Source organism: Anolis sagrei, chromosome 2, assembly GCF_037176765.1.
Source record: "Anolis sagrei isolate rAnoSag1 chromosome 2, rAnoSag1.mat, whole genome shotgun sequence".
NCBI classification, from domain to species: domain Eukaryota; kingdom Metazoa; phylum Chordata; class Lepidosauria; order Squamata; family Dactyloidae; genus Anolis; species Anolis sagrei.
In genome coordinates this window covers 103,784,575-103,807,884 of record NC_090022.1, presented here as the reverse complement: position 1 = coordinate 103,807,884, position 23,310 = coordinate 103,784,575, and the positions used below count along the sequence as shown (strand labels likewise).

The 23,310-nt window shown below is 46.1% G+C and overlaps 1 protein-coding gene across 3 annotated transcripts in view; it reads left to right on the top strand.

The window, feature by feature from the left end:
• Nucleotides 1–23,310, top strand: part of KCNIP1 (potassium voltage-gated channel interacting protein 1) — a 725,477-nt gene that overhangs the window by 416,758 nt on the left and 285,409 nt on the right. The gene's annotated exons all lie outside the window — the stretch shown is intronic.

Genomic DNA, 23,310 nt, shown 5'->3' with positions numbered 1-23,310 from the left:
TCATGGAGACTCAGTGTGCCAAGTTTGGTCTTTATCGGTAATTGGATGAGGGTTGCAGTGGTCTCAAAAATTGAGCAAAGGTACTTCAAGTCCCATAATCCATGGTCCATCCTCGGCCAAACCACACCAGGACGTAAAGTGGGTCATGAGAGGTCTATGTGCCAAGTTTGGTCCTGATCAGTCATTGGATGAGGTTAACAGTGGTCTCAGAATGTGAGTGATGGTACTGCAAGTCCCATCATCCATGGTTCATCCTCCTCAGCAGTAGGATGTCGAGTGGGTGTTGGGGGCTCTGTGTGCCAAGTGTGGTCTGTATTGGTAATTTTCTGACGCAGCCCCTTCTGGCCTTTTCCTTTCCTCTCTTTGTCATCTCGGAATTTTGGAATTGAGGCTGGCCAATCAGAGACCATATGCAAATTTCCTTCTGTCATGTCCCTGTTTCTGTCATGAACCCTTTTCTCCACCAGGGGCTCCTGTTGAAGCAGGCCAATCAGGGATCATATGCAAACAGCACCACAGCAGCAGCCAGTCAGAATCTTGGAACTTTCAGGCTGGCCAATCAGAAAGCCGGCACAAACTCCTCTGCCCTACGTCCTCCCTCTGCCCTACGTCCTCCCTCTGTCCTCCCACACATACAAACTTTGACTTTTATTATATAGACTAGCTTGGGGACCCGGCGTTGCCCGGGTTATTAGAGAAAGTGGGTAATGGCGGTTCTATATGCCAAGTTTGGTCTTTATTGGTCTTTGGATAATGGCAGCATTATTTTCAGGAAGTGAGTGAAGGTACTTGAAGTCCCATCATCCATGGGCCATCATCCTACAAACAGCAGCAGGATATAGAGTGGGTCATGGGGGCTCTGTGTGCCAAGTTTGGTCTTTATCAGTCATTAGATGAGGGTGGCAGTGGTGTCAGTGAGTGAGTGAAGGTATTGCAAGTCCCATCATCCAAAGTCCATCCCCTTTCAAATTGCAGCAGGATGTAGAGTGGATCACGGGGGCTCTGTGTGCCAAGTGTGGACTTGATTGGTCATTAGAAGAGGGTTGCAGCAATCTTTGGAAGGGAGTGGAGGTACTTGAAGTCCCATCATCCATGGTCTGTCCTCCTCCAAACTGCACCAGGATGTGGAGTGGGTCATTGGAGATCCATGTGGCAAGTTTAGTCTTGATTAGTCATTGGCGAGGGTCTCAGTGGTCTCAGGAAATGAGCAAAGGTACTGCAAGTCCCATCATCCATCTCCAAAGTTTTCCAAATAACACCAGGACGTAAAGTGAGTCATGAGAGGTCTATGTGCCAAGTTTGGTGTTGATCCGTCATTGGATGAGGTTTGCAGAGGTCTCAGAATGTGAGTGAAGGTACTGGAAGTTCCATCATCCATGGTCCACCCTTCTCCCAAACTGCAGCAGGATGTAGAGTGGGTCATGGGGGCTCTGTGTGGCAACTTTGGTCTTGATTGGTCATTAGATGAGTTTTGCAGCAGTCTTGGGTAGTGGAGGTACTTGAAGTCCCATCATCCATGGTCTGTCGTCCTCCAAACTGCTCCAGGATGTAGAGTGGGTCATTGAAGCTCCATGTGCCAAGTTTAGTCTTGATGAGTCATTGGCGAGGGTCTCAGTGGTCTCAGGAAGTGAGTGAAGTGACTGCAAGTCCCATCATCCATTGTCAAATTCTTCCAAACCGCACCAGGATGTAGAGTGGGTCATGTGGGCTCTCTGTGCGAATTGTGATCCTGATCCATCACTGTTGGCAGTTGTAATGGTCTCAGGAAGGGAGTGCAGGTATTGCAAGTCCCATCGTCCATGGTGCATCCTCCCCCAAACCGCACCAGGATGTAGAGTGTGTCATGGAGACTCAGTGTGCAAAGTTTGGTCTTTATCGGTAATTGCATGAGGGTTGCAGTGGTCTCAAGAATTGAGCAAAGGTACTGCAAGTCCCATAATCCAAGGTCTATCCCCGACCAAACCACACCAGGATGTAAAGTGGGGCATGAGAGGTCTATGTGCCAAGTGTGGTCCTGATCAGTCATTGGATGAGGTTAACAGCGGTCTCAGAATGTGAGTGATGGTACCGCAAGTCCCATCATCCATGGTTCATCCTCCTCCAAACTGCAGTAGGATGTAGAGTGGGTCATGGGGGCTCTGTGTGCTAAGTTTGGTCTTTATCGGTCATTGGATTAGGGTCGCAGTGGTTTCAGTAAGTGAGTAAAGGTACTGCAAGTCCCATCATCCATGGTATGCCCTACTCCAAACCGTTTAGGATGTAGAGTGGGTCATGGGGGCTCTGTGTGCCAAGTTTGGTTTTGTTCGGACATTAGATGAGGGTTGCAGCAGTCTTGGGAAGGGAGTGGAGGTACTTCAAGTCCCATCATCCATGGTCTGTCCTCCTCAAATGTGCACCAGGATGTAGAGTGGGTCATGGGGACTCTGTGTGCCAAGTTTGGTCTTGATCCGTCATTGGCGAGGGTCTCAGTGGTCTCAGGAAGTGAGTGAAGTGACTTCAAGTCCCATCATCCATTTCCATATTTTTCCAAACTGCACCAAGATGTAGAGTGGGTCATGTGGGCTCTCTGTGCGAATTGTGATCCTGATCCATCACTGTTGGCAGTTGTAATGGTCTCAGGAAGGGAGTGCAGGTATTGCAAATCCCATCGTCCATGGTGCATCCTCCCCCAAACCGCACCAGGATGTAGAGTGTGTCATGGAGACTCAGTGTGCAAAGTTTGGTCTTTATCGGTAATTGCATGAGGGTTGCAGTGGTCTCAAGAATTGAGCAAAGGTACTGCAAGTCCCATAATCCAAGGTCTATCCCCGACCAAACCACACCAGGATGTAAAGTGGGGCATGAGAGGTCTATGTGCCAAGTTTGGTCCTGATCAGTCATTGGATGAGGTTAACAGCGGTCTCAGAATGTGAGTGATGGTACCGCAAGTCCCATCATCCATGGTTCATCCTCCTCCAAACTGCAGTAGGATGTAGAGTGGGTCATGGGGGCTCTGTGTGCCTTTTTCGGTCTGTATTGGGAGTGTTCTGACCCAGCCCCCTTTGGCCTTTCCTTTCCTCTCTTTGTCATCTCAGAATGTTGGGTTTGAGGCTGGCCAATCAGAGACCATATGCAAATTTCCTTCTCATGTCCCCGTTTCTTCCATGAACTCTTTTCTCCACCAGGGGCTCCTCTTGAAGCTGGCCAATCAGAGACCATATGCAAATAGCACCACTGCGGCAGCCAATCCGAATGTTGGAACTTTCAGGCTGGCCAATCAAAACGCTGGCACATACTTCTCCCGTCGCACCGCCACATACAAGTTTTGACTTTTATTATATGTACTAGCTTGGGGACCCGGCGTTGCCCGGGTTATTAGAGAAAGTGGGTAATGGCGGTTCTGTATGCCAAGTTTGGTCTTTATTGGTCTTTGGATAACGGCTGCATTATTTTCAGGAAGTGAGTGAAGGTACTTGAAGTCCCATCATCCATGGCCCATCCTCCTACCAACAGCAGCAGGATATAGTGGGTCATGGGGGCTCTGTGTGCCAAGTTTGGTCTTTATCAGTCATTAGATGAGGGTGGCAGTGGTGTCAGTAAGTGAGTGAAGGTAGTGCAAGTCCCATCATCCAAAGTCCATCCCCTTTCAAACTGCAGCAGGATGTAGAGTGGATTATGGGGGCTCTGTGTGCCAAGTGTGGTCTTGATTGGTCATTAGAAGAGGGTTGCAGCAATCTTCAGAAGGGAGTGGAGGTACTTGAAGTCCCATCATCCATGGTCTGTCCTCCTCCAAACTGCACCAGGATGTAGAGTGGGTCATTGGAGCTCCATGTGCCAAGTTTAGTCTTGATTAATCATTGGCGAGGGTCTCAGTGGTCTCAGGAAGTGAGCAAAGGTACTGCAAGTCCCATCATCCATCTCCAAATTTTTCCAAACAACACCAGGACGTAACGTGGGTCATGACAGGTCTATGTGCCAAGTTTGGTGTTGATCCGTCATTGGATGAGGTTTGCAGAGGTCTCAGAATGTGAGTGAAGGTACTGCAAGTTCCATCATCCATGGGCCACCCTTCTCCAAAACTGCAGCAGGATGTAGAGTGGGTCATGGGGGCTCTGTGTGCCAACTTTGGTCTTGATTGGTCATTAGATGAGTTTTGCAGCAGTCTTGGGGAGTGGAGGTACTTGAAGTCCCATCATCCATGGTCTATCCTCCTCCAAACTGCACCAGGATGTAGAGTGGGTCATTGGAGCTCCATGTGCCAAGTTTAGTCTTGATTAGTCATTGGCGAGGGTCTCAGTGGTCTCAGGAAGTGAGTGAAGTGACTGCAAGTCCCATCATCCATTGTCAAATTCTTCCAAACCGCACCAGGATGTAGAGTGGGTCATGCTGGGTCTCTGTGTAAATTGTGGTCCTAATCCATCATTGTTGGCAGTTGTAATGGTCTTAGGAAGGGAGTGCAGATATTGCAAGTCCCATCGTCCATGGTGCACCCTCCTTCAAACTGCACCTGGATGTAGAGTGCGTCATGGAGACTCAGTGTGCCAAGTTTGGTCTTTATTGGTAATTGGATGAGTGTTGCAGTGGTCTCAGGAATTGCGCAAAAGTACTGTAAGTCCCATAATCCTTGGTCTATCCCCAGCCAAACACAAACCAGGACGTAAAGTGGGTCATGAGAGGTCTATGTGGCAAGTTTGGTCCTGATCAGACATTGGATGAGGTTAACAGTGGTCTCAGAATGTGAGTGATGGTACTGTAAGTCCCATCATCCAAAGTCGATCCTCCTTCAAACTGCAGCAGGATGCAGAGTGGGTCATGGGGGCTGTGTGTGCCAAGTTTGGTCTTTATCGGTAATTGGATGAGGGTTGCAGTGGTCTCAAGAATTGAGCAATGGTACTGCAAGTACCATAATCCATGGTCCATCCCCGACCAAACCACACCAGGATGTAAAGTGGGTCATGAGAGGCCAAGTTTGGTCCTGATCAGTCATGGGATGAGGTTAACAGCGGTCTCAGAATGTGAGTGATGGTACTGCAAGTCCCATCATCCATGGTTCATACTCCTCCAAACTGCAGTAGGATGTAGAGTGGGTGATGGGGGCTCTGTGTGCCAAGTCTGTTCTGTATTGGGAGTGTTCTGACCCAGCCCCCGGCCTTTCCTTTCCTCTCATTGTTATCTCGAAATGTTGGATTTGAGGCTGGCCAATCAGAGCCCATATGCAAATTTCCTTCTGTTATGCCCCGTTTCTGCCATGAACCCTCTTCTCCACCAGGGGCTCCTATTGAAGCTGGCCAATCAGAGACCATATGCAAATAGCACCACAGCGGCAGCCAATCAGAATGTTGGAACTTTCAGGCTGGCCAATCAGAAAGCTGTCAAACATGTCCGCCCTACATCCTACGTCTGCCCTACGTCGCATACAAACACTCTTCTTTATTATATACTAGCTTGGGGACCCGGCGTTGCCCGGGTTATTAGAGAAAGTGGGTAATGGTGGTTCTGTATGCCAAGTTTGGTCTTTATTGGTCTTTGGATAACGGCTGCATTATTTTCAGGAAGTGAGTGAAGGTACTTGAAGTCCCATCATCCATGGGCCATCCTCCTACAAACAGCAGCAGGATATAGAGTGGGTCATGGGGGCTCTGTGTGCCAAGTTTGGTCTTTATCAGTCATTAGATGAGGGTGGCAGTGGTGTCAGTAAGTGTACTGCAAGTCCCATCATCCAAAGTCCATCCCTTTTCAAACTGTAGCAGGATGTAGAGTGGGTCATTGGAGCTCCATGTGCCAAGTTTAGTCTTGATTAGTCATTGGCGAGGGTCTCAGTGGTCTCAGGAAGTGAGCAAAGGTACTGCAAGTCCCATCATCCATCTCCAAAGTTTTCCAAATAACACCAGGACGTAAAGTGGGTCATGAGAGGTCTATGTGCCAAGTTTGGTCTTGATCCGTCATTGGATGAGGTTTGCAGAGGTCTCAGAATGTGAGTGAAGGTACTGGAAGTTCCATCATCCATGGTCCACCCTTCTCCAAAACTGCAGCAGGATGTAGAGTGGGTCATGGGGGCTCTGTGTCTTGATTGGTCATTAGATGACTTTTGCAGCAGTCTTGGGGAGTGGAGGTACTTGAAGTCCCATCATCCATGGTCTGTCGTCCTCCAAACTGCTCCAGGATGTAGAGTGGGTCATTGAAGCTCCATGTGCCAAGTTTAGTCTTGATGAGTCATTGGCGAGGGTCTCAGTGGTCTCAGGAAGTGAGTGAAGTGACTGCAAGTCCCATCATCCATTGTCAAATTCTTCCAAACCGCACCAGGATGTAGAGTGAGTTATGCGGGCTCTCTGTGTAAATTGTGGTCCTGATCCATCATTGTTGGCAGTTATGGTCTTAGGAAGGAAGTGCAGGTATTGCAAGTCCCATCGTCCATGGTGCATCCTCCTTCAAACTGTACCTGGATGTAGAGTGCGTCATGGAGACTCAGTGTGCCAAGTTTGGTATTTATTGGTAATTGGATGAGGGTTGCAGTGGTCTCAAGAATTGAGCAATTGTACTGCAAGTCCCATAATCCACGCTCCATCCCCGGCCAAACCACACCAGGACGTAAAGTGGGTCATGAGAGGTCTATGTGCGAAGTTTGGTCCTGATCAGTCATTGGATAAGGTTAACAGCGGTCTCAGACTGTGAGTGGTGGTACTGCAAGTCCCATCATCCATGGTTCCTAGTCCTCCAAACTGCAGTAGGATGTAGAGTAGGTGATGGGGGCTCTGTGTGCCAAATTTCGTCTGTATTGGGAGTGTTCTGACCCAGCCCCCGGCCTTTCCTTTCCTCTCTTTGTCATCTCGGAATGTTGGATTTGAGGCTGGCCAATCAGAGACCATATGCAAATTTCCTTCTGTCATGCCCCGTTTCTGCCATGAACTCTTTTCTCCACCAGGGGCTCCTCTTGAAGCTGGCCAATCAGAGACCATATGCAAATAGCACCACTGCGGCAGCCAATCCGAATGTTGGAACTTTCAGGCTGGCCAATCAAAACGCTGGCACATACTCCTCCCGTCGCACCGCCACATACAAGTTTTGACTTTTATTATATGTACTAGCTTGGGGACCCGGCGTTGCCCGGGTTATTAGAGAAAGTGGGTAATGGCGGTTCTGTATGCCAAGTTTGGTCTTTATTGGTCTTTGGATAACGGCTGCATTATTTTCAGGAAGTGAGTGAAGGTACTTGAAGTCCCATCATCCATGGCCCATCCTCCTACCAACAGCAGCAGGATATAGTGGGTCATGGGGGCTCTGTGTGCCAAGTTTGGTCTTTATCAGTCATTAGATGAGGGTGGCAGTGGTGTCAGTAAGTGAGTGAAGGTAGTGCAAGTCCCATCATCCAAAGTCCATCCGCTTTCAAACTGCAGCAGGATGTAGAGTGGATTATGGGGGCTCTGTGTGCCAAGTGTGGTCTTGATTGGTCATTAGAAGAGGGTTGCAGCAATCTTCAGAAGGGAGTGGAGGTACTTGAAGTCCCATCATCCATGGTCTGTCCTCCTCCAAACTGCACCAGGATGTAGAGTGGGTCATTGGAGCTCCATGTGCCAAGTTTAGTCTTGATTAATCATTGGCGAGGGTCTCAGTGGTCTCAGGAAGTGAGCAAAGGTACTGCAAGTCCCATCATCCATCTCCAAATTTTTCCAAACAACACCAGGACGTAACGTGGGTCATGACAGGTCTATGTGCCAAGTTTGGTGTTGATCCGTCATTGGATGAGGTTTGCAGAGGTCTCAGAATGTGAGTGAAGGTACTGCAAGTTCCATCATCCATGGGCCACCCTTCTCCAAAACTGCAGCAGGATGTAGAGTGGGTCATGGGGGCTCTGTGTGCCAACTTTGGTCTTGATTGGTCATTAGATGAGTTTTGCAGCAGTCTTGGGGAGTGGAGGTACTTGAAGTCCCATCATCCATGGTCTATCCTCCTCCAAACTGCACCAGGATGTAGAGTGGGTCATTGGAGCTCCATGTGCCAAGTTTAGTCTTGATTAGTCATTGGCGAGGGTCTCAGTGGTCTCAGGAAGTGAGTGAAGTGACTGCAAGTCCCATCATCCATTGTCAAATTCTTCCAAACCGCACCAGGATGTAGAGTGGGTCATGCTGGGTCTCTGTGTAAATTGTGGTCCTAATCCATCATTGTTGGCAGTTGTAATGGTCTTAGGAAGGGAGTGCAGATATTGCAAGTCCCATCGTCCATGGTGCACCCTCCTTCAAACTGCACCTGGATGTAGAGTGCGTCATGGAGACTCAGTGTGCCAAGTTTGGTCTTTATTGGTAATTGGATGAGTGTTGCAGTGGTCTCAGGAATTGCGCAAAAGTACTGTAAGTCCCATAATCCTTGGTCTATCCCCAGCCAAACACAAACCAGGACGTAAAGTGGGTCATGAGAGGTCTATGTGGCAAGTTTGGTCCTGATCAGACATTGGATGAGGTTAACAGTGGTCTCAGAATGTGAGTGATGGTACTGTAAGTCCCATCATCCAAAGTCGATCCTCCTTCAAACTGCAGCAGGATGCAGAGTGGGTCATGGGGGCTGTGTGTGCCAAGTTTGGTCTTTATCGGTAATTGGATGAGGGTTGCAGTGGTCTCAAGAATTGAGCAATGGTACTGCAAGTACCATAATCCATGGTCCATCCCCGACCAAACCACACCAGGATGTAAAGTGGGTCATGAGAGGCCAAGTTTGGTCCTGATCAGTCATGGGATGAGGTTAACAGCGGTCTCAGAATGTGAGTGATGGTACTGCAAGTCCCATCATCCATGGTTCATACTCCTCCAAACTGCAGTAGGATGTAGAGTGGGTGATGGGGGCTCTGTGTGCCAAGTCTGTTCTGTATTGGGAGTGTTCTGACCCAGCCCCCGGCCTTTCCTTTCCTCTCATTGTTATCTCGAAATGTTGGATTTGAGGCTGGCCAATCAGAGCCCATATGCAAATTTCCTTCTGTTATGCCCCGTTTCTGCCATGAACCCTCTTCTCCACCAGGGGCTCCTATTGAAGCTGGCCAATCAGAGACCATATGCAAATAGCACCACAGCGGCAGCCAATCAGAATGTTGGAACTTTCAGGCTGGCCAATCAGAAAGCTGTCAAACATGTCCGCCCTACATCCTACGTCTGCCCTACGTCGCATACAAACACTCTTCTTTATTATATACTAGCTTGGGGACCCGGCGTTGCCCGGGTTATTAGAGAAAGTGGGTAATGGTGGTTCTGTATGCCAAGTTTGGTCTTTATTGGTCTTTGGATAACGGCTGCATTATTTTCAGGAAGTGAGTGAAGGTACTTGAAGTCCCATCATCCATGGGCCATCCTCCTACAAACAGCAGCAGGATATAGAGTGGGTCATGGGGGCTCTGTGTGCCAAGTTTGGTCTTTATCAGTCATTAGATGAGGGTGGCAGTGGTGTCAGTAAGTGTACTGCAAGTCCCATCATCCAAAGTCCATCCCTTTTCAAACTGTAGCAGGATGTAGAGTGGGTCATTGGAGCTCCATGTGCCAAGTTTAGTCTTGATTAGTCATTGGCGAGGGTCTCAGTGGTCTCAGGAAGTGAGCAAAGGTACTGCAAGTCCCATCATCCATCTCCAAAGTTTTCCAAATAACACCAGGACGTAAAGTGGGTCATGAGAGGTCTATGTGCCAAGTTTGGTCTTGATCCGTCATTGGATGAGGTTTGCAGAGGTCTCAGAATGTGAGTGAAGGTACTGGAAGTTCCATCATCCATGGTCCACCCTTCTCCAAAACTGCAGCAGGATGTAGAGTGGGTCATGGGGGCTCTGTGTCTTGATTGGTCATTAGATGACTTTTGCAGCAGTCTTGGGGAGTGGAGGTACTTGAAGTCCCATCATCCATGGTCTGTCGTCCTCCAAACTGCTCCAGGATGTAGAGTGGGTCATTGAAGCTCCATGTGCCAAGTTTAGTCTTGATGAGTCATTGGCGAGGGTCTCAGTGGTCTCAGGAAGTGAGTGAAGTGACTGCAAGTCCCATCATCCATTGTCAAATTCTTCCAAACCGCACCAGGATGTAGAGTGAGTTATGCGGGCTCTCTGTGTAAATTGTGGTCCTGATCCATCATTGTTGGCAGTTATGGTCTTAGGAAGGAAGTGCAGGTATTGCAAGTCCCATCGTCCATGGTGCATCCTCCTTCAAACTGTACCTGGATGTAGAGTGCGTCATGGAGACTCAGTGTGCCAAGTTTGGTATTTATTGGTAATTGGATGAGGGTTGCAGTGGTCTCAAGAATTGAGCAATTGTACTGCAAGTCCCATAATCCACGCTCCATCCCCGGCCAAACCACACCAGGACGTAAAGTGGGTCATGAGAGGTCTATGTGCGAAGTTTGGTCCTGATCAGTCATTGGATAAGGTTAACAGCGGTCTCAGACTGTGAGTGGTGGTACTGCAAGTCCCATCATCCATGGTTCCTAGTCCTCCAAACTGCAGTAGGATGTAGAGTGGGTGATGGGGGCTCTGTGTGCCAAATTTCGTCTGTATTGGGAGTGTTCTGACCCAGCCCCCGGCCTTTCCTTTCCTCTCTTTGTCATCTCGGAATGTTGGATTTGAGGCTGGCCAATCAGAGACCATATGCAAATTTCCTTCTGTCATGCCCCGTTTCTGCCATGAACCCTCTTCTCCACCAGGGGCTCCTATTGAAGCTGCCCAATCAGAGACCATATGCAAATAGCAGCATAGTGGCAGCCAATCAGAAAGCTGCCACAAACTTTTCCGCCCTACGTCCTCCCTCCACATACAAACACTCTTCTTTATTATATATATAGATATAGATATAGATATAGATAGTTAGATAGATAGATAGATAGATAGATAGATAGATAGATAGATATAGATAGATGTTATTGGTTTAGTTATTATGCTTTGATTGTTTATATGTTGGCATTGAATCTTGCTATCACTTGATGTACACTGCTTGGAGTATCCCAGAGGTGAGAAAAGTGATATATAAATGTAGTAGATAAATAAATAAATAAATAAATAAATAAATAAATAAATAATATGCTGGGTAGGACTTCTGAAAGTTGTAATCCAACAACATCTGGAGAGCTGCGTAATGCCCACTCTTGATCTGAAGAAATATAGAAAATAGAATTTTCACCTTAAATGCTGCCCAATTTTGAAGCAAGAAAAGCACTCAGAGCCTCCTTCTGCCAAGGGATGTCTTTATCATTTCATGATGTGATAAATGGCTGTCTATGTGAAGAAAAATGTGTTTGTGGCACAGAGACTGCAATATGGATGGTTTGCATGAGGTGTTTATGCAGGGTTTGGTAAGACAGCTGCTTCCAACAGCAGGTTTTTTTTGTTAGGAAAATATAAGATGTGTCGACGTTATTAGTCTACGATTGTATTTTTACTGTCAGAAATGGAGAGAGAGCTTTGTGGAACGTTATTCTTCAGGTACCAAAAACCTTGGTCTGTTTTGGGTATTATACACCTTGACATGAGGCATCATTTTCCATTCCACCTCACGCTGCAAAGGGTTTGGGGCTGCCCTGGCTTTATGCTACATGTTATAGTTTTTGCTGGCAGACAAGGAATGTTTTGATTGCTAACACAACGTGCAATATGATCACTACCAAAACACTATATATATATATATTCACAATATTAGGTGTCATGGAGAGGTAACTTGGCCAAAAGCATGTATGTTTTATATTATAACTAGTAAAGTGCCTAACATTGCCAATTGATATTCATAAATTTTTTTGCTTGTTTAATTTTCTTGTGTTGAAGCATTTTGGGATATTATGTTGCGCATACTTAATGAAACGTACAGTGATAGCTTAAGTAGTAAAATTGTGGTACCAATAGTCCCAGGTTATTTTCATTACTCTTTTCAGTCACAACTAGGTTACAATTTCTATAATAAATAATGATGATGATGTGTCCCGAGTCATTCTGCAATGAAACAGCATAAATCAGGGAGTTATTAAAAGGTTGAATAGCAAGTGTTATCTGAAAACCTTAATAAAATATATATTAAAAAAAGGTTGAATAGTAGGTGGTAAACATGTAGCTTTCCAAAACCATACAGAACAATTTTAAACATCATATTCATGCTGAAAAATTCTCTAAACCAAGGATCTTGTTAAATATATCAAGATGTCAATGCTCAGTGTTTGTTTCTTTATCTGGAGCATAACTAACAGTCTCCAAATTCATAGCTTTTCCAGTTATTTGGGCTGTGTAATTGACTGATAGAGAAATATATGCTTTGTGAACTGCAAACAATCACAGCAGACTACAAGAAAGATCAAGTATTAAAATACACTTACTAAATTTAAATCAGAAAGCCCAAACCCTACAAATGTGAGACAAAACAATCTTTTAAAGGCAACACTTAGTATAAAATACACACTATTAAACACATTAAGACATAGGTTTCTCAGATTTCAGGAAAAGGAGGAGGACTCTCAGGCCCCTTCTATACTGCCATATAAAATTCAGATTATGTTCTTCAAACTGGATTATATGGCAGTGTAGACTCATATAATCCAGTTCAAAGCGGATAATGTGCTTTGATAATCAGTATTATATGGCAGTACTTACTTACTTACTTAGGCAATCCCTCGTTGGACGAGTAAGATGGTCTTCCATTATGGGTTTCCCTGTGGGTCCGTATGTGGCTGTGGAGCCCTATTCTTGCTCTGCATCTTCTTCCGCAGTGCGGGCATTGGTTTCCAGGTGGAAGGCGATCCCGGTTGGGGTTGGCTTGACGCGCCTTCCACCTGTCACGTTTTTCTCTTTCAGCCTCCACTTGTGCCTCCTCGAATTCTGCAGCACTGCTGGTCACAGCTGACCTCCAGCTGGAGCGCTCAAGGGCCAGGGCTTCCCAGTTCTCAGTGTCTATGCCAGAGTTTTTAAGGTTTATTTATTTATTTATTTATTTATTTACTTTGCTTATATACCGCTGTATCTCAAGCCCGAAGGCGACTCACAGCGGTTCACAAACAGTAAAAACAGTAGAAACAGCAGTGGTTCCATACAACATATAACAATTGACTTAACACATTATCCATAAATTACCAATAAGCAATTACAATGCACAATTATTACAAAAAACAACCGTACCCAATCTTCTCATCATCCAAGTGTAGTCCAGGTTCGTCGTCCATTGTTCCATTCCTATGTTCCATTACCAGATTGCACTAAATTACTCAAACGCCTGCACAAACATCCAGGTCTTCACCTTTTTGCGGAATACCATTAGAGATGGTGCTAGTCTAATGTCCGTAGGAAGGGCGTTCCACAGCCGAGGAGCCACCACCAAGAAGGCCCTATCTCTCGTCCCCGCCAGCCGAGCTTGAGAAGCAGGCGGGATCGAGAGCAGGGTCTCCCCGGAAGATCTCAAAGTCCTGGTGGGTTCATAGGCAGAGATATGCCTATGCATAGGCAGGTTGGCTTTGAGCCCATCTTTAAATCTCTTTTCCTGTCCACCAACGTTCCGTTTTCCATTCTTAAGTTCAGAGTAGAGCAACTGCTTTGGGAGATGGTGGTCAGGCATCCGGACAACGTGGCCGGCCCAGCGGAGTTGATGTTGGAGGACCATCGCTTCAATGCTGGTGGTCTTTGCTTCTTCCAGCACACTGACGTTTGTCCGCTTGTCTTCCCAGGAGATTTGCAGGATTTTCCGGAGGCAGCGCTGATGGAATCGTTCCAGGAGCTGCATGTGACGTCTGTAGACACTCCACGTTTCACAGGCATATAGCAGGGTTGGGAGGACAATAGCTTTATAGACAAGCACCTTCATATCCCTACGGATGTCCCGGTCCTCAAACACTCTCTGCTTCATTTGGGAAAATGCTGCACTTGCAGAGCTCCGGCAGTGTTGTATTTCGGCGTCGATGTTGACTTTGGTGGAGAGGTGGCTGCCAAGGTAGCGGAAATGGTCAACATTTTCTAATGTTACACCATTAAGCTGTATCTCTGGCATTGGAGAGGGGATGGCTGGTGACTGCTGGTGACAGCACTTTGGTTTTCTCGATGTTCAGTGACAGGCCAAGCTTCGTGTATGTTTCTGCAAAGGTGTTGAGAGTGGCTTGTAGATCTTCTTCTGAATGCGCACAGACGACATTGTCATCAGCATACTGGAGTTCTATAACAGATGTTGTTGTAACTTTGGTTTTGGCTTTGAGTCTGCTGAGGTTAAACAGCTTGCCATCTGTCTGATAGATGATTTCCACTCCAATGGGAAGCTTCCCATCAACAAGGTGAAGTATCATAGCAATGAAGATGGAGAATAAAGTTGGGGCAATAACACATCCCTGTTTGACACCCGATTCCACCTTAAATGGGTCACTTTGGGAGCCATTGCTGTCCAAGACTGTTGCCATCATGTCATCATGGAGGAGCCGCAGGATGCTCACAAATTTGCTTGGGCATCTGATTTTTTGGAGGATGGTCCAGAGAGCGCTGCGGTTCACTGTGTCGAATGCCTTGGCAAGGTCGATGAATGTCATGTACAGAGGTTGATTTTGTTCTCTGCATTTTTCTTGGAGCTGTCGTGCAGTGAAGATCATGTGCACGGTTCCTCTGGAGGGGCGGAAGCCGTTCTGGGATTCTGGGAGGGTGTCTTTTGAGAGGGGCAGAAGGCGGTTTGCAAGGATTCTTGCGAGGATTTTCCCAGCGGAGGTTAGAAAGGATATACCTCGATAGTTTCCGCAGTCTGTTCTTTCCCCTTTTTTGAAGAGGGTGATGATGGTGGCATCCTTGAAGTCTGCTGGGATTTTCTCGGTCACCCACACTTTTTCTATGAGCTGGTGGAGTTGGTGTGTCAGCTTGGGTCCTCCCTCTTTAAAGATTTCAGCAGGGATCCCATCCGATCCACTGGCTTTGTTATTCTCTTGTTGGCTGATGGCATTGCTGACTTCTTCCAAACTAGGCAGTGTTGCAAGCTCATCCCTGGTTTGTTGTTGCGGGATTTGTGAGAGGACCTCTTTGGCCACATTGGAGCTGCGGTTTAGGAGGCTTTGTTAGTGTTCTTTCCAACGTAGTGCAATTGACTTTTGGTCCTTCAGGAGTTTGGTTCCATCTGATGAGCGTAGAGGCTGTATGCCATGGTTTCTTGGTCCATAGATGACCTTTGTGGCTTTGAAAAATCCTTGAGCATTATGGGTATCTGCCAGGTGTTGGATTTCTTCAGCCTTCTTTGTCCACCAGATGTTCTTGAGTTCTCTTGTCCTTCTTTGGACCTCAGCTTTTGCACTGGCATAGATCTTTTTCTTAGCAGCACAGTTGATGTCTCTCTGCCATGTTTGGAAGGCTTTCCTTTTCTTGTCAATTAGCTGTTGGATCTCGATGTCATTTTCGCCAAACCAATCTTGATGTTTCTTGGCTTGGTATCCAATAGTTTCTTCGCAGGCTTGGATGATGGAGGTCTTCAGTTTGTTCCAATGTTCCTCAACATTTTCGGGGTGTATTGTGGGTAGATGGTCCTTGAGTGCTGTTTGGAGATGGGCTCGTCTGGAGGGCTCCTGAAGGGCTTGGGTGTTCATTTTGCGCCTTGTCTTTCTTCCTTGGAGTCTGCGCTTGGGGGCGATCTTGATAGCCATTGTGGATCGGATTAGCCTGTGGTCGGTCCAGCAGTCATCAGCACCTGTCATGGCTCTTGTGAGGAGCACGTCACGGCGATCTCTAGCGCATGTGATTACATAGTCTAAGAGGTGCCAGTGCTTTGACCGGGGGTGCTTCCATGATGTCTTGAACTTGTTTTTCTGGCGGAAGAGTGTGTTGGTGATGTCAAGGTTGTGCTCCGCACATTTGGTGAGAAGCAGGATGCCATTTGAGTTGCTGTTTCCAACCCCGTCTTTTCCTATGGTGCCTGGCCACAGGTCGAAGTCTCGCCCGACTCTTGTATTGAAGTCCCCCAGGAGGATGATTTTGTCCTCTTTGGGTATCCCCAATAGGGTGGTGTCCAGCTGACAGTAGAATTTCTCCTTGATGTCTTCATCAGCATCTAGTGTTGGTGCATAGGCACTTATGATGGTTGCCCGTTGGTTTTTGGCAAGATCAATTCGGAGGGTGGAGAGTCGTTCAATGATGCCAGTGGGTGCTTCGGACAGATGTTTCATCAGATCATTTCTTATAGCAAAGCCAACTCCGTGCATTCTTTGGTCTTCTTCAGGCAGTCCCTTCCAGAAGAAGGTGTAGCCTCCTTCTTCTTCCTTCAGCTGTCCCTCTCCTGCTCTCCGGATCTCCTGAAGGGCTGCTATGTTGATGTTAAAGCGTCCCAGCTCCCTTGCAATGATGGCAGTTCTGCGTTCGGGGCGTTCACTGTCACTGTTGTCCATCAGTGTCCGTACGTTCCACGTACCGAAGTTCATTTTTCTTTTTTGGCCGCAGGATGGTGACCCCACTGGACGCGGCAATCCAGTCAGGGAAAGGAGAGGCAGACTATGTTTAGGGCACCTTTTCTAGCCCCCTCCCCGTGTGGGGTGAGCAGAGTGGGTCCTAAAAAGGGCTGCTCAGTTGCGGATACAGCTGCCGAACTACTCAACTGCCTCGGACCTTGAGGTAGAACGACTGAGTCCGTACCCACCGCCCATGTGCCAGTCTGTGACTAGGGGCTTCCAGATTTCACAGTCCTGCCCCCTTCGCCACTCGCTGATCGCCATGGGACTTTTGTTGGTTTGGTTTTTTTTTCCTTTGGAAGATGCCTGTGCGTGGGTTTTTTTAATGTGTGGAGGTCAGTGCACAACTGATCAACACACAGTCTTCACAGAGTGAGGTTCCACTGGTGATGTAGTTTAACACAATGACCGTGGCTTCTCAGTCTGTTGCAGCCTTCTTCCGCCTTCGCAGCCGTTGTAACATGTGCCATGTTATCCTCCGCCTGCTCCGCCGTTGAGGTCTTTGGGTCTTCGGACTGTGCTCGGTCTGGGACCTCCCCCGCGGCCACTCCTGGGAGTGCAGGACTCCAGTTGTTGTGCCCACAGGTTCATCGGAACACGCAAGCCCCCTCACCACGACAAGGTGACAGTCCATCGAGGGGGTATATGGCAGTATAGAGGTCCCTTCTATACTGCCATATACTATAGGGCAGTATAGAAGGGACCTCTGTGTGAGTAAGACTGTATTGCTTAAAAATGTGTGTGTGCCAGCCTTTATATCATCTGTCGAATTCTGGTGACCTCATTAATTTCATAGGCAACGGGATACTCAGAGTGGTTTTGCCCGTTTCTTCCTCTGCAGTATTGCCTACAGCATCTGGCATTCATTGACGGTCTCTCACTAACCAAAGCTGATTCGACTTCATTTCCAAGAGACAGGATCTGGTGCCTTTAGGGGGTGTATCATATATATATTACCATATTTTGCAGGTGTTGCTGTAAACATTTTACAATGGCTGCTGCAGAGTCAGTTTAGAGTAGACATGGACAAATTTCAGTCCTCCAGGTGTTTTGTACATCAACTCCCACAATTCCTAACAGCCTACCAGCTGTTAGGAATTGTGAGATTTGAAGTCCAAAACACCTGGAATGCCAAAGTTTGCCCATGACTGGTTTAAACTCTCCAGGGCTTCAACCTGTTTTTTTCTGTCCCCTTCTCCTCTTACCACTTGGCACCATCCCTAGATCTCAGGATTTATCTTGAAATTTCAAGGTCTGGGATGCTCCTGACCGAGCAATCCATCTAGGCATAACCCTCTACTACAACCACTCCATACACACTCCATACACAATTCAGCTCTGTGTATCTTATCCAAATGGGAATGTGAATCCTGAATTATTTCATTCTCATATGTAAGGAAAAAAAACTATTAGTAGCTACTTATGATGCTGCATTTTCTAGCAATAACCTCACATCTGGTGAGAAAATGCAAGGAGAAAAGTTACTCTTTCAAACCAATTGCTAAACAGATTCAGTTGTATTTTGTATAACTTCTTCACAATTTGCCTTGTTTCTGACACTCTCCTATCTAGCATTGTTCTCTTTTTACGAGGCCTTGTTGAGCTTCAGTTCTTTTTCACCTGTGGTTTTACTATTCAAATAAACAATAAATTACTTCTTGCAGCCAAAAGGACTTTCAAAACACCACATGCTCACCAGATCTATGCTGAGGATGCTTGCCATAGATGCAGGCAAAATGTCGGGAGAGAATGCCTCTAGACCAGGGGTCCCCAAACTACGGCCCACGGGCCACTTCCAGCCTGCCAAGGGCAGTTTTCCGGCCCGTAGAGGAGGAGCGCGCCCCCCCCCCCCACACAGTGCTGGCTCATGCTATCCATCAGGCCCGATGGGCAGCATGAGCCAGCCAAGGGCAGCTGCTCCGCGTGGCCTATTCATGCGTAAAGCACCTCGCGATGTGCTTTACACATGAGTAGGCCATGTGGGGCTGCTCCTCCCTTGGCAGGCTCACGCTGCCCATCGGGCCCAATGGGCAGCGTGAGCCAGCCAAGGGAGGCTGCCCCAGCACTCCATGCTGTCATGCCGGCCACATGACCTTGAAGGTGTCTACGGAGAATGCCGGCTCTTCTACTTAGAAATGCAGATGAGCACCACACCCCAGAGTCAGACATGACTGGACTTCATGTCAGATGAAAACCTTTAACTAGGAAAATTGTGGAAGATCAAGGGTGGGAGAAAGAACTCTTGTCTGTTGGAGGTAGGTATGAATGTTTCAATTGGCCACCTTGATTACCATTTCATAGCCTGACAGTTTTTAGGCAGAATCCTTTGTTGAGAGATGATTAGCTGGCCCTGATTGTTTCTTTTCTGGAGTTCCCCTGTGTTTGAGTGTTGTTCTTTATTTACATTTATAATGTTAGAGTTTTTTTAATACTGGTAGCCAGATTTTGTTCAGACTAGACATAGGAAGATTTCCCATTCTCTGCTCCTGGAATTACTGCTAAAGAGGGCTAGAAAGAACCCCTTCTAGGGGCCCTTCCACACAGCAAAATAAGATATGTGCAATGTGCATAGGATTTTTTTATTGTTTTTTTATTTTTTTAAAAAACTATAGTCCGGCCCTCCAACGGTCTGAGGGACAGTGAACTGGCCCCCGTTGTAAAAAGTTTGAGGACCTCTGCTCTAGACCATGGCCATATAGCCCAAAAAAACCTACAAAAACCCAGTGATTCCGGCCATGAAAGCCTTCAACAATACATTGAACATCTCTACGGGGAGAAACTGTTCCAAGACATACAAAAATTGGAAAAACTAAGGACCAGGAAAGCACATCTACTGTGCTCCCTGACTTTCCTTCTACGCTGCAGAAAAACAGATACTATCCCACAATTTCTCGCAGCCAAAAGGACTTTCAAAACACCACAGGCTCACCGGATCTATGCTAAGGATGCTTGCCATAGATGCAGGCGAAACGTCAGGAGATAATGCCTCTAGACCATGGTCATATAGCCCCAAAAAACCTACAACAACCCTATAAATTTTTTTAATGGCTGGATGTCGGCCAACGTCCTCCAGGCAAAAGTTTGTCTTTGGTGCACAAAGGATAATCAATAGTGCTTGATGTGAAGTGATGTGTGTAAGTGATGAACAATAAAAGCAGTGGCTGACAAAGACAGTATTCTGCTTTTTGGGTTACAAATAGATTTTCAGGGGTTGGGGGGAGGAGGAGGAGGATGTATGCAGAACTTGTTTCCAAAAGGTACCAAATCCAAAAAAGAAAAGAAAAAGAAAAGAAAAAATAGTTACAAGTGGAAGCACATTGTTAGCTAGGAGTAGAATATTAGGCACAGATCAAAATTATCAAAATGTATCAAATCACTTTGGGACTTGGAAACTTTCATTGGACAACAAAAGAATGCATATCCTCAGTACATTTTTCTGATTTCTGTGAAGTTTGTTCAGGTTCAAGCTGGAATGTGTCCAGAGGAGAGTGACTAAAATGATCAAGCATCTGGAGAACAAGCCCTATGAGGCGTGGCTTAAAGATGTAGGCATGTTTAGTATGCAGAAGAGACAAATGAGAGGAGACATTATGGACATGTATAAATATGTGAGGGGAAGTGATAGGGAGGAGGGAGAAGGTTTCTTTTCTGCTGCCCTGGAGACTAGGACACAGAAGAACGGCTTCAAACTACAAGAAAGGGGGTTCCAGCTGAACATTAGGAAAAACTTCCTAAGTGTGAGAGCTGTTCAGCAGTGGAATCTCTTCCCTGGAGTGTGGAGGCTTTTGAACAGAAGCTGGATGGCCATCTGTCAGGGGTGCTTTGGCTGCAATTTTCCTGGTTCTTGGCAGGGGGTTGGACTGGATGGCCCACAAGGTCTCTTCCAACACTTATGATTCTATGATTCTATTATAGGTGTATTTGTTACCTTTTGGAAACAAGCTTCACAAATATGAAAAATAATGAGTAGCAAAACAAAATTTTGGCAAACCCATTGTGGCATTTTTTTTCCCTTTCCTGATTACTTTTCTGGGGTATTTTGAGAAATGCCAATAAGGCGAGTTCATGGCAGCTTCAGGTTTGAAGGTTCTGCACTTCTCTGGGTTATTGTTACTTGATATTACCAGGAGAAAATAAATCAAGGAATTACAAGGGTATGAGGTGTATATGTTAGGTGTAATTGAATAGGTCTACCTTGAACAGATTAGTGTGTAGGAAAAATTTCTAGGCCCTGGGAGAGAGGGCCTGATCCAAAGTAAACAAGGAGGGAACAGCCTGCTCCTTATATGGTAGTGGTGCCTGATTGGTGGAGGAGCTAAAGAGTGTTGCCTACCTACAGAAGGCAGAGGATGCCAGAGAGCAGAATCGAGAGACTGAGAGGAGTCTGAGGAGGAAAAGTGTTTTGGGAGTTGGAGGGAAAAACCTCTGTGAGGGAGGAATTAAAAATACTTACTTAGGCGATCCCTCATTGTCCGAGTAGGATAGCCTTCCAGGATCAGTGTACTGGCGGTGGGTCTGTAGGTGACTGTGGAGTCCTATTCTTGATCTGCATCTTCTCCCACATTGAGGGCATCGGTTTCCAGGTGGAAGACGGTCTCGGTTGGGGTTGGCTTGACGCACCTTCCTCTTGGCACATTTCTCTCTTTCACCCTCCATTCATGCCTCTTCAAATTCTACAGCACTGCTGGTCACAGCTGACCTCCAGCTGGAGTGCCCAAGGGCCAGGGCTTCCCTGTTCTCAGTGTCTATGCCAGAGTTTTTAAGGTTGGCTTTGAGCCCATCTTTAAATCTCTTTTCCTGCCTGCCAATATTCTGTTTTCTATTCTTGAGTTCGGAGTAGAGCAACAGCTTTGGTAGATGGTGGTCGGGCATCTGGACAACGTAACCAGTCCAGTGGAGTTGATGGCGGAGGACCATCACTTCAATGCTGGTGGTCTTTGCTTCTTCCCGCACACTGACATTTGTCCTCTTGTTTTCCCAAGAGATTTGCAGAATTTTCTGGAGGCAATGCTGATGGAATCGTTCCAGGAGCTGCATGTGATGTCTGTAGACTGTCCACATCTCGCAGGTGTATAGCAGGGTTGGGAGGACAATAGCTTTATACACAAGCACCTTGGTATCCCTACGGATGTCCCGGTCCTCAAACACTCCTGTTTCATTCAGAAAAATGCTGCACTTGCAGAGTTCAGGCGGTGTTGTATTTCAGTGTCAATGTTGATTTTGGTGGAGAGGTGGCTGCCAAGGTAGCAGAAATGATCAACATTTTCTAATGTTACAACATTAAGCTGTATTTCTGGCATTGGAGAGGGATGGGCTGGTGACTGCTGGAAGAGCACTTTGGTTATCTCGATGTTCAATGATAGGCCGAGCTTCTCATATGCTTCTGCGAAGGTGTTTAGCGTGGCTTGTAGGGCTTCTTCTGAATACACACAGATGACGTTGTCATCAGCATATTGGAGTTCTATAACAGATGTTGTTGTAACCTTTTAAGGAAAAAGCTTGATAATCTTCTGAATCCACTAAGCGTCTGAACCTCTCCTAATTCCTGAGAAGCCTTCTTGTTCTACTTCAATTAAATTTCACAATTCAGTTTATATTTCACCACAAGTATTAATTGTGTCTTTCTGTGCATCAGTATAAGAAGGGGGCCTGTCTGGATAACAACCAGAACTCTTTAAGTTCCATTTTTGAGTGGCTCTGTGAACTGTCTCTGGTGGTTGGTGGGCCAGTGGGACAGGGAAGAGTGTGGTGTGGTCACATACCAATACATTTAGAGTGGTAGAGTGAAGTTATATCATCATGTAATTGGTGGGAGGGGAGACACAGATCGACCCTTTTTTTAGGCCTTGTCATTTTTTTTACGGGGAAGTTTTCTCAGTAGATATATAGAAGACTAAATATATTATTTTTAGCTGGAGGTTTAAGGAAATTACAAACCTATTCACACTGTTAAATTTCTTGATAGATATGATGGATGCAACTCCATAACAGCATGGGGAAAGGTACTGTGAGCTGGCTGCATACGGTGAGCTGGCAGCCATCTCTGTACTGGCTCGCCATGGGTACAATCTGGTTCACATGATGCTCATTTGTAGATCAACACAATTCTTGGCAGAATTTGGATTGGTAGAAATTACAGTATCAAAAGTTTGTTTTCCCTAGCTTTTTTTTTTAAGCTAGTCTTAACTCTGCTGCTTTTATAAAGTAAACCATTTGTATTCCAATGATTATATCCAATACATTCTCAAACTATTTCACACATCTCTAGCAACTGGAATTAATTTTAATATGTTTTTGTCGGGAAAAAAATGTGTGAATCTGATGAGATCAAAGTGATTTATTTCTCACACATACAAGGGGTTATTACTTCATTTTTGTTATGATATTGAAAGGAATGTATTTCTTTAAAAAAGAAAAGAAATAATAAAATCCAGCTAAGATAAACAGCCCAGAAAGCAGAAGCCATCTTTAGATCTGATTATAAAGGGAATTGTCTCACAAACTGTAACTCTCCTGACTTGGGGAAACACATTTTTTTTCCTCAGCAATTTAAGTAAACATGGTTAGTTCTTTATCTGATATATTACTCTCACTTTGAGAAGAAGATTATTTGCTAAGAGAGGATATTTGGGGCCAGGAAATAGACCCGAAGGTACAGAATTCAGCCAAAGTTTCTAAAGCCACCCAAGCCTGGTTTTGATATAGATTGAAAATCTCTTGGGCACTCTGTATGGCTTCTTGAGTTCCTTAATGAAGAAAGGTCTGGAGTTACGTAAGTTTGTGTTTAATTGATTTACTGATACAGGAGAAAGTAAGGATAGCAAGTCAAAACTCTTCAGGTGAATTCCATGAATTCAGAGTAATTCTCAATGGGATGGGTATACTTGTCAGCTCTGTTTCTACTCTGTTCCCATTTCCAATTTCAAATTTATTTTGTGCCAGTTC